Here is a 14,964-nt window from a genome sequence, read left to right on the forward strand (position 1 = left end):
ACAATGACTAAATTCTCCACTCAGGATTTAGGACACAATATTAAAACTGACCTACATCATTTTTATACACGTATAAGGTCAGCTATTGACAACAGAGAAACAATACCAGTATGAAAAACTACAAAATGAATTCATTAGAAAAATGACAGTTCCTAGCATAATGACAGAGCTAAATATATAGAACATTATTGGAGACAGATACAGTTTTAAGTGTTTTCCACATGTTAACTCATTTAATTCTTACAACCCCATATGTAGATACTATTATTATCCCTCACTTTATAAACTAAGAAATCAAGGCAGAAACTAATTAAAGGGCAAGTGCACGATCACCCTCTTGTAAGAGGGGGAGCCAGGACTTAAATCCAGGCAGGGCAGCTTCAGGGGCTCACAGAAAATACTAAGACACAAGGACATTGGAAAGTTTACGGATATGTCCAGAACAGGCAAATCTAGAGAGACAAAAAGTAGATGAATGGTTGCCTGGGGCTGGGGAGAAGGGGTAGGGAGAGGAATAGGAGTGGCTATTGATGGGTACGAGGTTTCTTTTTGAGGTGACAAAAATGTTCTAAAATTAGACTATGGTCATACAAATCTGTGTCTATACTAAAAACTAATTAATTGTACAAATAGATGAACTGCATGGTATGCAAAGTATACCTCAATACAGCTGTTGGGGGGAAAACATAATAGTGAGACATATTTTTAAAAAATGGAGCCCTGGCCGGTTTGGCTCAGTGGTTAGAGCATCAGCCTGCGGTCCGGAGAGACCTGGGTTCAGTTCCCGCTAAGGGCATGTACCTTGCTTGCAGTTTGTCCCTGGCCCTGGTTGGGTCGTGTGGGTGGCCACTCGATGTGTCCCTTTCACGTCGATGTTTCTCTCTCTCTGTCTCTCCCTCCCACTTTATCTGAACAAAATATCAAAAAATGTCCTTGGGTGAGGATTAAAAAAAAAAAAAATGGAGATGACGGTTACATAAATTGCTAAGGGAAGCAGTTTGAATTCTATGACTATTTTTGCAACTTTAAGCCTAAAATTATTTTTCTTAAGATTTTTTTTTTCTTTTAATGAAACCATCAATGCAGCATATAGTAGAGGGTACTGGATGTGGAGGCAGGAAGTGCCCACCCTTGTGTGAACAATGAGGGTGAAAATACTCCTCCTCCCACCCCCTCACTTGCCCATGAAACATGACACAATGAAAACACTTCCAAAATAATCAAATACCACTTGTAGAAAGGATACATGTTACTGTGTTGAGATTTTATCAGGTCAAAATTATCAGTAGATCAGAAAATTATCAGAAGGCACCTGAGCGCTCATGACATATAGTAAGTAAGAGGAATAATAATAAAGAGCTTATTCTTAGTGAGCACCCACTGTGAGCGACAATGGCTGTGGCACTGCTCATCTGTTTGCTTCGTTCTCACAGTTCTCACAACCTTACAAAGCAAATACCACTATGACGGGGCCGTTTGAGAGAAGCTGCACTGAGGCGCCCGCCCAAGGGCTCAGGCTTCAGGAGGGCTCGGCTGCAGGGTGAACTTAAGCAGTCTGGCTCCAGAGTCCTGACCCTAATCCACTTTAGATGCTGCTCCTAAAAATGACTTTTTTTTTTTTTTTGAGAGCTATTCATCCACTCATCTTACTCATCCGATTCACTCACACAGGCCCCACACAAGCCAAAGTGAAAACAGTGTGGTCCTCAGGGAGCTTACCCTGTAGTGGGGAAACCAGGCAAATGAACCCCAAATACCCTTGTGAGAGGAGTGCCAGTAGAGGGCTGGGGGTGCTGAGAGACACAGAGGAGGGGCACCTCCCTGAGGCCAGGGGAGTCACAGGCTTCCTGCAGGTGACATCTGAGCTAACCTTGTCAGATCAATAAGAGTTCACCAAGAAGAAAATGAGGAAGAAGCAAGCCAAGATAACAGTAAGATGACCAATGAGGCAAGAACTAGAAACAGCAGAGAGAAATTCATAGCACAGACTGAAAACTGACTGAGCAGGAGGAAGAACACCGGCTGCACTGAAGTAAGAAAACACATATATGGATGCATACGAGATGACAGACGGGACAGGAAGTTGAGGAAGTTCAACATGGTCATCACAAAGGAGGCATGCCCATGGCAGGGCGTGGACAGGAAGCAGGGAATGAAACAGGGTGGGACTGGAGATTTGAGAAAGTGATTATCTCACTTATCCATCAAATTAATCTTTTATGTTTCGGTTTAGTCCCTTTATAGTCCCATTTTAACTGACTCAAAGGGGTTCAGATTTCCCTCAGAGTCACACACAAGCAGAAAGCATCAAATCACCAAGGCCTGTTGCCTTCCACTACACCACACTCCTTCCATGAACACGAGAAATGTCTGGACTGGCACTAGCCAGCAGCAGTGACTTGGACTCTCTGCCTAGAAGACTGGAAAGCTAAAATGAGAACTGGGGAGCCTGGCCGGTGTGGGTCAGTGGTTGAGCGTCAACCCATGCACCAAGAGGTCGCCAGTTTGATTCCTGGTCAGGACACATGCCCAGGTTGTGGGCCAAATCCGGGGGGGGGGGGGGGGGCATGCAGGAGGTGGCCAGTCAATGTTCTCTCTCATAGATGTTTCTATCTCTCTCTCCTTCTCCCTTCCTTTCTGTCTCTAACATCAATAAAGAAAAAACAATTTAAAAAAAAAGAGAGAACTGGGGAAATGTAAACGTATCATAACCCATCATTCAGAGAAACTGGACATGTATACTCTCCTTCCCCAAACTACAAGCGAAAATGTCCGGGCTCAGTTTTCAACATTAAAAAGGTCAGTGGTTCCCAAAATGGAGGCAGATTATTGAGACAGAAGCATATACTATTCCCTAATATTCTAGTCATACAATGCTTTATATTCTTTACATTGCAGTGTGTAGTTCAATAAACACTGATCTGACTAGGAGATATATTACTAATTAAGTAAGCTAATCACTCGCCCTACGGATTCAGCTCAGCAACTAGAACATCAGGCCTGGAACGGAAGGGTCTTGGGTTTGATTCCCAGTCGAGGACATGTATCTGGGTTGCAGATTCGATCCCCAGCCCCAGTGGGAGACAATCGATCGATGTGTCTCTCTCAAATCGACATTTCTCTTTGTCTCTCTTTCCCTCCCTCCCTTCCACTCTATCTAAAAATAAAAATATATAAAAAAAAAAAGGAAAAATATCCTCTGGTGAGGAGTAACAGAAAATAAAATTAAGTAAATAAATAAATACAACAATCACTCAATTTGACTGGACAAAAAGGCAAATTAATATAAATTATTCATAGTGATGACCTGTTAAAGTTTTGGTTTTTTTTATACTCGCCCAAGGACACTTTTTCCATTTAGATAGAGTGGGAGGGAGAGCAAGGAAGAGAGAGAGAGAAACATCGATGTGAAAGGGACACATCGAGTGGTTGCCAGCAGCAAGACCCAACCAGGGCTGGGGACAAACTGCAACCAAGGTATGTGCCCTTAGCAGGAACCAAACCCAGGTCTCTCTGGACCGCAGGCCGACGCTCTAACCACTGAACCAAACCAGCCAGGGTTGACCTGTTAAACTTTTACCAGATTAGTTAACAATAACAGAATAAGATAGAATTAACCCCTCAAAGAAAATTTTTATTTACAGATTAATTCAGAATTTATTTTCAAGACCATGAACCCATACAAATATAACATCTGCCACCACCACCCCACCACCCCACTCTCGGGGGGGGGGGGGGGACTTGAATTCACACAAAATATTTGAAATGGTGATCATCTCTGGAGCTGAGAGTAAGGAGGATTTTTACCTCCTTCTGTTGTATTCATCTGTATTTTCTACAGTAAGACATGCATGACTTGTAACTTTTTAAAAGTTCCCTTTCCTCTTTTTTTAGAAAAAGACCAAAAACACATTCAATTATTCACATGTGAACAATCTGTACCTTTTTTATTTCTTTTGGCAAAACTCAGAAAAACCTAGCTCAAGGCTTCTAACTGAAATCCTTATAACAAAATCTCCTTTAGCAGCTATATATTCCATAAGACAATATCCAACCAATGGAATTTAATGGCTGTTAAAACATTGCTTGTCACAAACTTACTAAATCATAATGTAAATGAAGCACTGGTGGAAAAAGAACTCTAAAAATATTGTTTTTAAAAGAACATTCATCAAATTTAAGACTGTGGCTAACCTTAAATCATTTCTGCTATTTTCTAAATAAAAGATAAAATAGTACCACCATATTTTCCTATTATATAAAATTGATTTTTAAAATATGAGAAGAGCCCTGGCCGGTTTGACTCAGCGGTTAGAGCGTTGGCCTGTGGTCCTGAGAGACCCAGGTTCGGTTCCCGCTAAGGGCACGTACCTCGGTTGCAGTTTGTCCCCGGCCCTGGTAGGTCGTGCGGGTGGCAGCCACTCGATATGTTCCTTTCACATCGATGTTTCTCTCTCTCTCTGTTCCTCTCTCTCCCTCCCACTCTATCTAAACAAAAAATGGAAAAATGTCCTCAGGTGAGGATAAAAAAAAAATAAAACAAAATAAAATATGAGAAGAAATAAGTTGAATATAGTTACTGGGCCCTAAGGAGAACACAAACGCCTAAATTATTCCCACTTTCAAGGCACTGTTGAGAGAAAGGAAGAGGGCCGGCACCCAATGTTATGCCGTGTACTACCTGGGAAGTTGTACACGGGAGCCTGAAAGATGTATGAGTAAGGCAGGCCAATATATGGGAATGGTCCAATGAGCAATACGGACCATAAATCAAGAGTTACATACTCTATACATGACAAGGGCCGAGTAGGGAAAGCTTATGAGTAAAACCAGCTCAATGAAAATAAGGTAGCAGCACAAATGTAAAAATAAACAATAATTGACCCTTGCCCAGAATTAAGGAGTAACAGGTATGGGTGAGGCTTGCAAACTATAAAGTAATAAATGCTACTAATTAGCTCCACCCAACAGTTATCATCAGAGAATACTGGGCCAGTTTGTTAGAAATCCAGATTTTTAGGAGTAGCTCTTAATATTGGCAATTTAAAAAGAAAACCTACCACATTCCAGGAGTTCAAAGGAAGGCACTCTCTCAGGAAGCCCACCTCTTGAGCTGAGCCCTGAGGAGACAGGGGATTCAATTCCATCGTGGGGGGAACAAATAGAGCATAGGCACTGAGGCCATTCAAGAACATGGGGTGTGGGGCAGCAGCTGGGAACAGGCCAGATGGCCTGTGTTGGGAGCGCTGAGAAAGAGGTTAGAAAGGAACACTGTGAAGCTTCCAAATCAATGTCCGGTCTGTGGCTCACAGCATCCAAACCATCTGGCCTGCACATCCCCAGGCGCGATCTGCTAATCAGAACCACTGGGGAGTACAGATGAGAATCAACAACTCAACCAATTCCTCAGTTGATTCTTATACACACTGGAGTTTGAAAACAACTAACTGTTCCAGAGCAAGGAGGCAACAATGAAAGTACTAAGGGCAAAACCAGTACATTTAAATCACATTTTAAACTTACAAGGGAGATAGTTGTTTTAAAAGATGCTCTGTGCTAATACTCCCTACTACTATCCTATCCAAAAAAAGTGTTAATGTATTACATATCTTAATGAGTTTCACATCTGAAAATCATAGTCTTTCTCCTCTTAGGTATAATGAAACTAAAAGAATTGTATGAGAACTTGAAATGCCTTTATTTAAAAGGTTCAGATAGCAGAATATGAGAAAAACTATTTGGGAAAAAAACCCAATCAACTCAAACAAACAAACAAAATTCTGCTTTACTAAGAAAGGACACAGCCCTGATTCTAAAAGGAAAGCAAAGCAGAACAGAAAAACTCTGAAGTTCTGATTAAACACCCAGTACCAAAATCACAGGCCAGGGTCCTGAATCCCACATTTAAATGCATAATTACATTATTCAGAAATGAAATCTGATTAAAGAGCTAGGGAGTATGAGAAGTTCTGAATAACTCTTCAAGCTATTTCCAAGATTTTTTCTAGAATTTTTTTTTATCCTCACCCAAGGACATTTTTCCTATTTTTGTTCAGATAGAGTGGGAAGGAGAGAGAAAGGAAGAGAGAGAGAGAGAGAGAGAGAAACATCGACGTGAAAGGGACACATTGAGTGGCTGCCTCCTGCACGACCCAACCAGGGCCGGGGACAAACTGCAACCGAGGTACGTGCCCTTAGCGGGAACCGAACCCGGGTCTCTCTGGACCACAGGCTGATGCTCTAACCGCTGAGCCAAACCGGCCAGGGCCATTTCCAAGATTTTCTTCCAAATGAAAAATCAGCCATAGGTACACATTATTCCTACCACACTACCTAAATAACCTCTTTTAAACTTCAAAGTTCTGATTTCCCCAAATAGCCTTCATGTTTTCTTGGCTGGCAGTTTTCCCTGGCAATCAACAGAACCCCATTAAAAAAGTTAATCAAGTTATTCCTCAGAATTATTTATCTGGAGTATTAAAATGACTAGGGGAATGAAGTACTAAAAAAAAAACCATAGCTTTGGGAAGGAAAAACCAACACACATGAAAAGATACAACCTGTATAATGCAAGAGCCTTGCCTGTCTCATTCACACTTTATGCCCACGGCATAGCATAAAATATGTGTTCAATTAAACACTGTTAAATTAATGCCAATTTAGTCACCTTTGTCACTCCAGCACCTGGAAAGTTCCTAGCACAATGTTTGCTGCGTGCATTAATGTTACAATGCAGTACACATCAATATGGCTTGAATGACAGGTTAAGAAGATCGAGATCACTGAGGACTAGAGTACTCAAGAAATAGTTCATGGCAAAGAAAAGTCCAGACCCATGAAATCTTAGAGCTGGAAGAAATCTTAGAGTGTTAGTAGGAGCCTGCAATCTGGTAACTCTCAAAGAAGTTTCTAAAGATATGCAAGGCAGCTTTACACTTCTAAGGTTAAAACGATAATTAAACTTGGTAGTAACTACTTTAAAATGGAAGAAATCCACATAAACAGTGGGTATTATGGAACAGTACTATTAACAACCTGCTCATGTGTGCAACTCTGCCGCTCACTCTGCTCCGCACGCCCTCCCTCCCTCAAAGGCCAGGCAAAGGAGGCCGAGTTCTCAGAGCCAGTCTGTCTCCAGTCTCTGTCCAAGTCTGGACTGCAACCTGGACAGTACCTTATTCTAAGTCTTTAACCCCCGGTGTGCTCTGCATACACGCTACATTCTTAAATCCAAACTAACTCATGAAAGCTGAGAACCACAATCTAGACCAGATGCATCCCTTCTTTCACTTAACAGACTTCTCCAGATAAATTGTCCGTTCACAGGCAACATTTACTGACCACCTTGTACTACTTTAATGCACATGCTAGAAACCCAGCTGGGAACATCGTGGGCGTAGCACCTACCTCCCTGGTTATCACTGGGTGAGAAAGAAATATATTACAAATAAAGTACAAAACAGTATGGGCATATTATAACGGAAACTTATAAGTATACACTCTAGGAATCCAAGAGGAAATAACAACTTGGTATAAAAAGCTTGGCAAGGCTTTCAAGAAAATGTAGTGTTTCTTTTATTCCTTCGTTCAACAAGTATGTATTGAACATGTACAATGTACCAGGCACTGCCTAGACACAAAAATGAACATTTTCCCCAGATCCCGAACGGCTATGGAGAGAGTTCACTACACAAAGAGGAGAAGGGTATGGGGGAGGCACTCAGTCAAGAAAAAAGGACATGCTGCGTACTGAAGCTGGAAAAGGGTACGACAGGTTGAGCTGAAGGCTAGGTATTCCACAGAGGGTTAGACAGTGGTGAGATATTCGGCATGTTAGAGAAGACGTGTCAAAGAAAAAGCAGCCAGCTTGCGGGAGAACTTTAAATGTCAAACTTAAGTATTTAGAGTTTATCCTTTGTGGACAACGGGAAACCGATAAACAATTGTGAAGAGGGAAGTGACAAGATCAGCTTGAATTTCTAGGAAAATATCTCTTTGTTGAAGTCAGACAGTAGGCAGGAAAAACAGACAAGTTACCGGCCCACTGTTAACCAGCTCATCAGTGATTACATTGATTAACACCCTGGTTCTCTTGTCCCTAACCCAAAATTATGCAGAATAGCTAGGGATTAAAAGACAGTAAGAAAAGTACAAGCAATAAAACAAAAACAGATAAATGGGACCTCATCAAGATCAAATACATTTCTGCTTCAAAGGACACTATCAAGAAAATAAAAAACACAACCCATTGAATGGGAGAAAGTATTTATTAACATGTATCTGATAAGAAACTTGTATTCAGAATATAAAAAGAACTCTTGCAACTCAACAAAATACAACAAATAGAAACAGGCAAATGACCTGAACAGACATTTCTCCAAAGAAGACATACAAATAGCCAATAAGCACATGCAAAGATGTTGAACATCATGAGCCATCTGGGAAATGTAACAAATCATACCCAATAGGATGGCTATAATCAAAAAGACAAAAATAGCCCTGGCCAGTTTGGCTCAGCGGTTGAAGCATCAGCCTGCGGACCAGAGTCCTGGGTTCAGTTCCCGCTAGGGGCACGTACAAAAAAATGAATAAATAACAAGTGTTGGCAAGGATGTAGAGAAACTGGATTATTTACACATCACTAATGGAAAAGCAAAATGGTGTAGCCGCTTTGGAAAACAGTTTAGCAATTCCTCAGAAAGTTAAACATCGAGTTACCGTGACCCAGCAACTCCACTCCTAAAGTATTTAACCAAGAAAACTTAGGACATGTCCACACAAAAACAAAGTAACATTTTTCATAATGGCAAAACACTGGAAACAACCCAAATGGTCATCAACTGATGAATGGATAAATAAAACGTGCTGCAATGAAATATTATTCAACCATGAAAAGGAACGAGGCACTGATAAATGCTACAGCACTGATGAACCTTGAAAACATTATGCTACGTGAAAGAAGTCAGTCACAAAGGACCACATAGTATATGATTCCACTTATATAAAATGTCCAGGATAGGCAAATCTTTAGAGACAGAAAGCAGAGTAGTGGCTGCCTAAGGCTAAGGGTAGCAGGGCTGGGAGTGGAAGAATGAGGAAGGACCCATAATGGGTACAGTTTCTTTTAGGAGGAACCAAATGTTCTCCACTTAGACAGTGATAATGGTTGCACAGCTCTGAATATACTAAACACTGAACTGAACACTATAAATGAGAGGGTTGTATGGTATAGAAATTACATCTCAATAAGTTGTTTAAACAAAAAGCAGTAAGAAAGACATTGGGTATTTTAGGCCACAGAACAAGGAAGAAAAGACGGGGAAACAGTGAGCATTAAAGGGCTGTCAAAGGGCTTTCAAACACTCCCAAAACGCCTTACAGAAAGGATGCGGCCTACAAAGCTGGAAGAGTAATGAGGGGCACCATCTGCCTGCCAGCCTGCCAGCTCAAGTAGGAAGCCACTGCTAAAGCCCCTCTGTCCTGGCAATCCACACACGCTACTTGCTCCTGGATTACTCCAAATGCCATCCAGAAGCCAAAGGATAAGTGTGACACATCTCCCTGGAGCCATTAACTTTACTAAAAACACAAATTTTTAGAAGAAGAAGCTAATATATTATGAAATGCAAAAATCTCTGAATTTTTAAAGTAAAAAATAAGACTTCAAAGAAACTGCAGGAATCTGGCAAGTGTAATTTTTAATTCCCTTATGCCTACGGGTACTTGACTGGATAAATGTGAGCATTATCCTAGGGATCTGTCCTACACCAACAGGAAGACTTCTAGTCTTCCAGAGCCTTAATTTGCTAGCATTCCCCTTGTAGAAGCCTAGCTTGAGTGGCTCCCGATTGCCTTGGGAATCAAATGAAATTTCCAGATTGAAGCCTGCAAGCCCTCAGCCCCCACCCTCCCTTTCCAGTGCCCAACACACTCCTGCATACACGCATGTTTCCTGCCCCGCAGCCCACCACCCGCCACCAGGCGTGCGCTCTTCCCTCCTCACTCACCGCACATCCCTGCCTTTGGAGCCTCTGTGCACACAGGAGAGGCCCTGCCCGGTCCTCGCCAAACCGCCCGCTCACCCCCCACGCCAGCTGCAGTCCCTGTGACCACTAAGACACCCGTTCCCTTGGCCTGCCACCTTCATCCAGTCGGTTTCACAAACTACCCGTATTCAGTATTTTCACTGGGTCCAAAATGTCACATAAGACTGTGCCCCAGTGCCTATTTAAACCCTTCTGGTGTCATCACTTTTCTAGATTCTTGAGAAGGTATGCCTTCAGTATATACCACCTAACATCCTGAGCATATACTATGTACCTTTTATAGCACTGAGCCTCTGACATACAAAACTTCATTTATTCCTTACAAGAAGTCCAAGATAGAGGCACTATCAGCAACCCCTTTTCTATAAAAGGAAACTGAGACAGAGGGAGCTCAGATAACTTTTTTAGGGTCCCTTAAATAGCAAATGGCAAAAACTGGACGAAAACCCTAGCCTGTCTGCCTCCACAGTGCGTTCCTAACCTGCTACACAGAGTCCAGACAGCACCACAGTCCTGCTGTCATTTACCAGCACATTCCACAGAGTTACCTAAAACCCCTCTTGTTTTGCTCCCCAGCTTTATAACTAAACCAGTTTTGAAGCAACAAAAATTAAGTCTCCATCCACTTTCTGGGTTGGGAGATCATTCCCAAGGAGGTGACCCGAATGCCAGAAGGAAGAAAGCGGGCCTGTCTCAGCTCCTCCTCTTGGATATTCCACTGGGAACGCAAAGACTGTGATTCTAGTCAAGTACAAGTCAATCTGCACCTGCACATTTTTAGGTCCTTACAAATTGAGAGAATTTAACATAAAATATCTATAACTTTCTCAAATCAAAGATTTCAAGAAATTAATGATTCCTCGCATTCTTTGAATTTGCCTTCAACTCTTGGGTCAAATAACTTCTATGCAGACTTTGCTACTTAAAACACATAGTGTAGCCCTGGCCGGTTTCCCAGTGGTTAGAGCATCAGCCCAGGGACCAGAGTCACAGGTTCTATTCTGGTCAAGGGCACATGCCTCAGTTGCATCCCTGGCCCTGATCCGGACCGTGTAGGAGGCAACCAATCGATGTGTCTCTCTCACATTGATACCCCCACATCTGAAGATAAATGGAAAAATATCCTCGGGTAAGGATTTAAAAAAAAAACAACCTCTTAGCTCATTCTGTAGGCCTGTTGTGAACTGTAAATATTTCCACATGGCTCATTATGTCCCAGTTATATCTTTGTCATATGCACTATAATTTAAAAATCATACAGTTGCCCTTATTTTTAAATATTCTGTGATTGAGAGGTTTCACTAAGCCGACTGCCCTTCCTCCTACTCATTCCCGTCCCATCTCATTATTCCAAATTACAGGTTTGACTATATGTTACAAACACATACCTGCAAACGGTTAACTCCTGTGGACTAAGAGAATTCAGATTCAAAGCCTCAGAAGCAGCTACAAGAAAGCCATTTGAGAGACAAATTATACGTGAAGGACAGCAACTCTAAGCCTGGGTTAGCTAAAGCTCAGAGGAAGTCTGGCCCAGTGGGGCCTGAGAAATCAACAGCAACAGGAGAAGGCAGTAACACCACAACTACCTGAGCCTCCACGGCTGGCCTACAGTGTCTACTCTGGGTGTCACCCTCTGCAAAAAACATACCGATGTATACTGATGCGTTTTTGTAAACCATCAGCATATAATGGAATGATTATATTTCTAAATCCATGAAGATAGGTATTTATAAAGAAAAATGATTCAAATATCATCAGCTTAAAATTTTAAGGGGAATAGGAGGAACACTTCACGAAACATCATTACACTAGTCCAGCGGAGTATCAGGCAAGGGGAGGAGACAGGCTGCCTGTAGCCCAGAAATGATGAGACACAGGCCTTTCCAGCTCTGGAAAAGAGCCACCACTGAAATCAGGTGATACATTTCACTGAACAGTTATTCCACTGAGGCTTAGGGAGCATATACCCTGCACCAGGTACTGTTCTAGGGATTGAGGGTAAACACTCAAAGTTGCTGTCCTCGTGGAGTTTCCAGTCTAACTGGAGGAGACAGAAAATAAACAAGTGTCAGGTGGTGATGAGTGCTATGGAGTAAAATAAAGCAAGCGAGAAATTGGTAGGAATGAACATTAATTAATTTATGTAGAAATATCAGTGAAGGCCTCTCTGAGAAGGTGACACATAAAGAAGTGGAGAAAGCCATGCTGAACATCTGGCAAGAAACAGCAAATGCAAAGCCCTGAGGCTTTAGTGTGAGAAACAGCAAGGAGGGAAATGTAGCTGGAATAGGATGCATGAGGAGGAGAGTAATAAGAGGTCAAAGAAAGGGCCATATCTTGTAAAGTCTTATAGCCTGAGGAGGGGATTTACATTTTATTCTGACTGACATCAGAAGCCAATGGAAGGTTTTGAACAGAGAAGGAACATGATCTGACCATGTCTGAAAGTTTGCTCTGGCTGCTTTTTATTGCAGAGGGGGCAAGGTGGGGGAGCAGGGAAGTGTTGGAGCAAAGAGAATAGTGGTTTGGACTAGGAGGTAGCAGAGGAGGTAGTGAGAAGTGGATGGATTCTAGATATACTTCAATATAGAGACAATATGCACTGAACCAAGACTTGAAGTCCTCAGAATATCTGTGGCAGAGTGCAAAAATGGCCATAACCCCCTCCCCCTTGTATTCATGCCACTGCGGTATCATTTCAGAGCTCCTCCAACAAGGAGGTGGACTCTTCCTCCACCCTTGGAATTGCAGATGGCCTTGAAGCTTGCTTTGACCAATGGGACAATAGCAAACATAATGTAAGCAGAGATTTGAAAAGTTCTAAAGCATTTGCAGGTGCCCTCTCTTACTGCTCTATAGAACCCCACAACCCAGACTAACCAACTGGATGATAAATAAGACTCACACAGCCCAGACACACCTGTAGCCATAACCATCAAATACAGGAAGGAGACCATCAACTGCCAACTAACTGTAGGCACAAGTGAACCCAGCTCTAGCCAGTGTGGCTCAGTTAGTTGAGCGTCATCATATGCACCAAGAGGTCACCAGTTGGATTCCCAGGCAGGGCACATGCCCAGGTTGCAGGCTCGATCCCCAGGAGGAAGTGTGCAGAAGACACTGATCAGTGTTTCTGTCTCATCAATGTTTCTCTCTCCCTCTTCCTTCCTCTCTCTCTAAAATAAATATAAAACTTTAAAAAAAAAAAGAAAAAAAGTGGGCCCAGGGATCAGGACCTTCAAAGCTGAAACCAACCTAAATTGTCCAACCACAGAATGAACTAGATAAATGCCTGTTTTTTTTAAGGCACCAAGATTTGGTGTGGTTTCTTTTTTTTATCTTTTTTTTTTTTAATCCTCACCTGAGGACATTTTTTGCATTCAGAGAGTGAGAGGGAGAGAGGGAGGAAGAGAGAGAGAAACATCAATGTGAGAGAGACATATCGAGTGGTCGCCACCCACACAACCCCAACTGGGGCCAGGGACAAACTGCAACCAAGGTACGTGCCCTTAGCGAAAACCGAACCCGGGTCTCTCCAGACCGCAGGCCAACGCTCCAACCGCTGAGCCAAACCGGCCAGGGCTGGTGTGGTTTCTTAAGCAGCAATAGCTGATTTGATATCTTTTTATCCCCCAAATCAAATGCAAACCACTAAGCTGTCTTGGTTTCTCTAATGGTATTACACAAAAATAAAATTTCAATTCTAAAGTAAATTGATATAGAATAAGCATGATGTTGCTGGGCTGATGAGCTGAGTAGAAAGGGAGAGCACAAGTCACAAATTACAGTGTAGCTCATTAAAGTGTGGCACGACAGCCAAGGAGCTGAGTTCTTTACGCAATGTAATATCAAGATAAGAATCTTACAAAAACTGGGAGAATAAAAGATTTCACACCAATAGAATTTCTCTTTTCAATGTCCCACACACCATTTCTGAAAATTACTAAGTACTTTATCCTCCTGCTCAACATCAAAAATAATGTTTTTTTCAAGGTGATCTAGATAAATAAGCAATTAAAGCTCTTGCCTTATAGAAAAGAAACCAATAACATTAAAGAGATCATAAGCTGGTCTTCTCTTCCTTGGGTGATACAGACAAATAGATGGGTAGATGGATGATGAGTAGATAAAAGAATAAAAGGACAAACATACATACACCAAATAATACTTTATTAACCTGATTGCTAATTTGATTATTTTGAGGGTAAGCATTTATGCTATGTGGGAAGACTCCTACATATTTCCTCATGTTACAGCCGATTATACAAAGGTTTAGTCTAATGGTCACCAATGTTCAATGGATCATTTTATTCCCAGTAGTTTGCTTACTTTCTATTAGTTTGGAAACCAAACACAACTACCCTTTTGTTTTATGAAATTTTTTTCAATGTCAAGGTAGAAAGTGAAACCCTCCATTCCTATTTCTCAAAGATAACCACTGCGTACAGTTTCTTTGTATCTCTTTCTAGATTATTAAAAGTTATGTCTGACATTACAATTTTAAAAACTAAAACATTTATAATTTTTTCAAGCTACCCTATAAATTATGTAGATTCCTCGTGCCTGGTTGGCGTGGCTCAGTGGTTAAGCGTCGACCCATGCACCAAGAGGTCATCGGTTCGATTCCCAGTCAGGGCACATGCCCAGGTTGTGGGCGAAATCCCCAGTGGGGGGCATGCAGGAGGCAGCCGATCAATATTCTCTCTCATCAATGTTTCTATCTCTCTCTCTCTCCCCCACTTCTTCTCTATCTAAAATCAATTTTTTAAAAAAATTTTTTTAAAGTAGAATCCTCCTTATATATGTATTCTGCTATTAGAGCTTTCCAAACTCTATAAAAATCTAACATTAATATTTATTATATGCTGCCAGGCTAGATTTCTGAAACAGCTCGTCTATTATCACCAAAAAGAAC

At 41.7% G+C, this 14,964-nt stretch overlaps 1 protein-coding gene across 4 annotated transcripts in view; it reads right to left on the reverse strand.

Annotated features, from left to right (window-relative positions):
• The window catches only part of PPP2R5E (protein phosphatase 2 regulatory subunit B'epsilon), a 141,259-nt gene that overhangs the window by 108,971 nt on the left and 17,324 nt on the right, over positions 1 to 14,964 (reverse strand). The window lies entirely within an intron of this gene.

The sequence above is a fragment of the Molossus molossus genome, unplaced genomic scaffold (assembly GCF_014108415.1).
Source record: "Molossus molossus isolate mMolMol1 unplaced genomic scaffold, mMolMol1.p scaffold_m16_p_1, whole genome shotgun sequence".
Taxonomy (NCBI): Eukaryota; Metazoa; Chordata; class Mammalia; order Chiroptera; family Molossidae; genus Molossus; species Molossus molossus.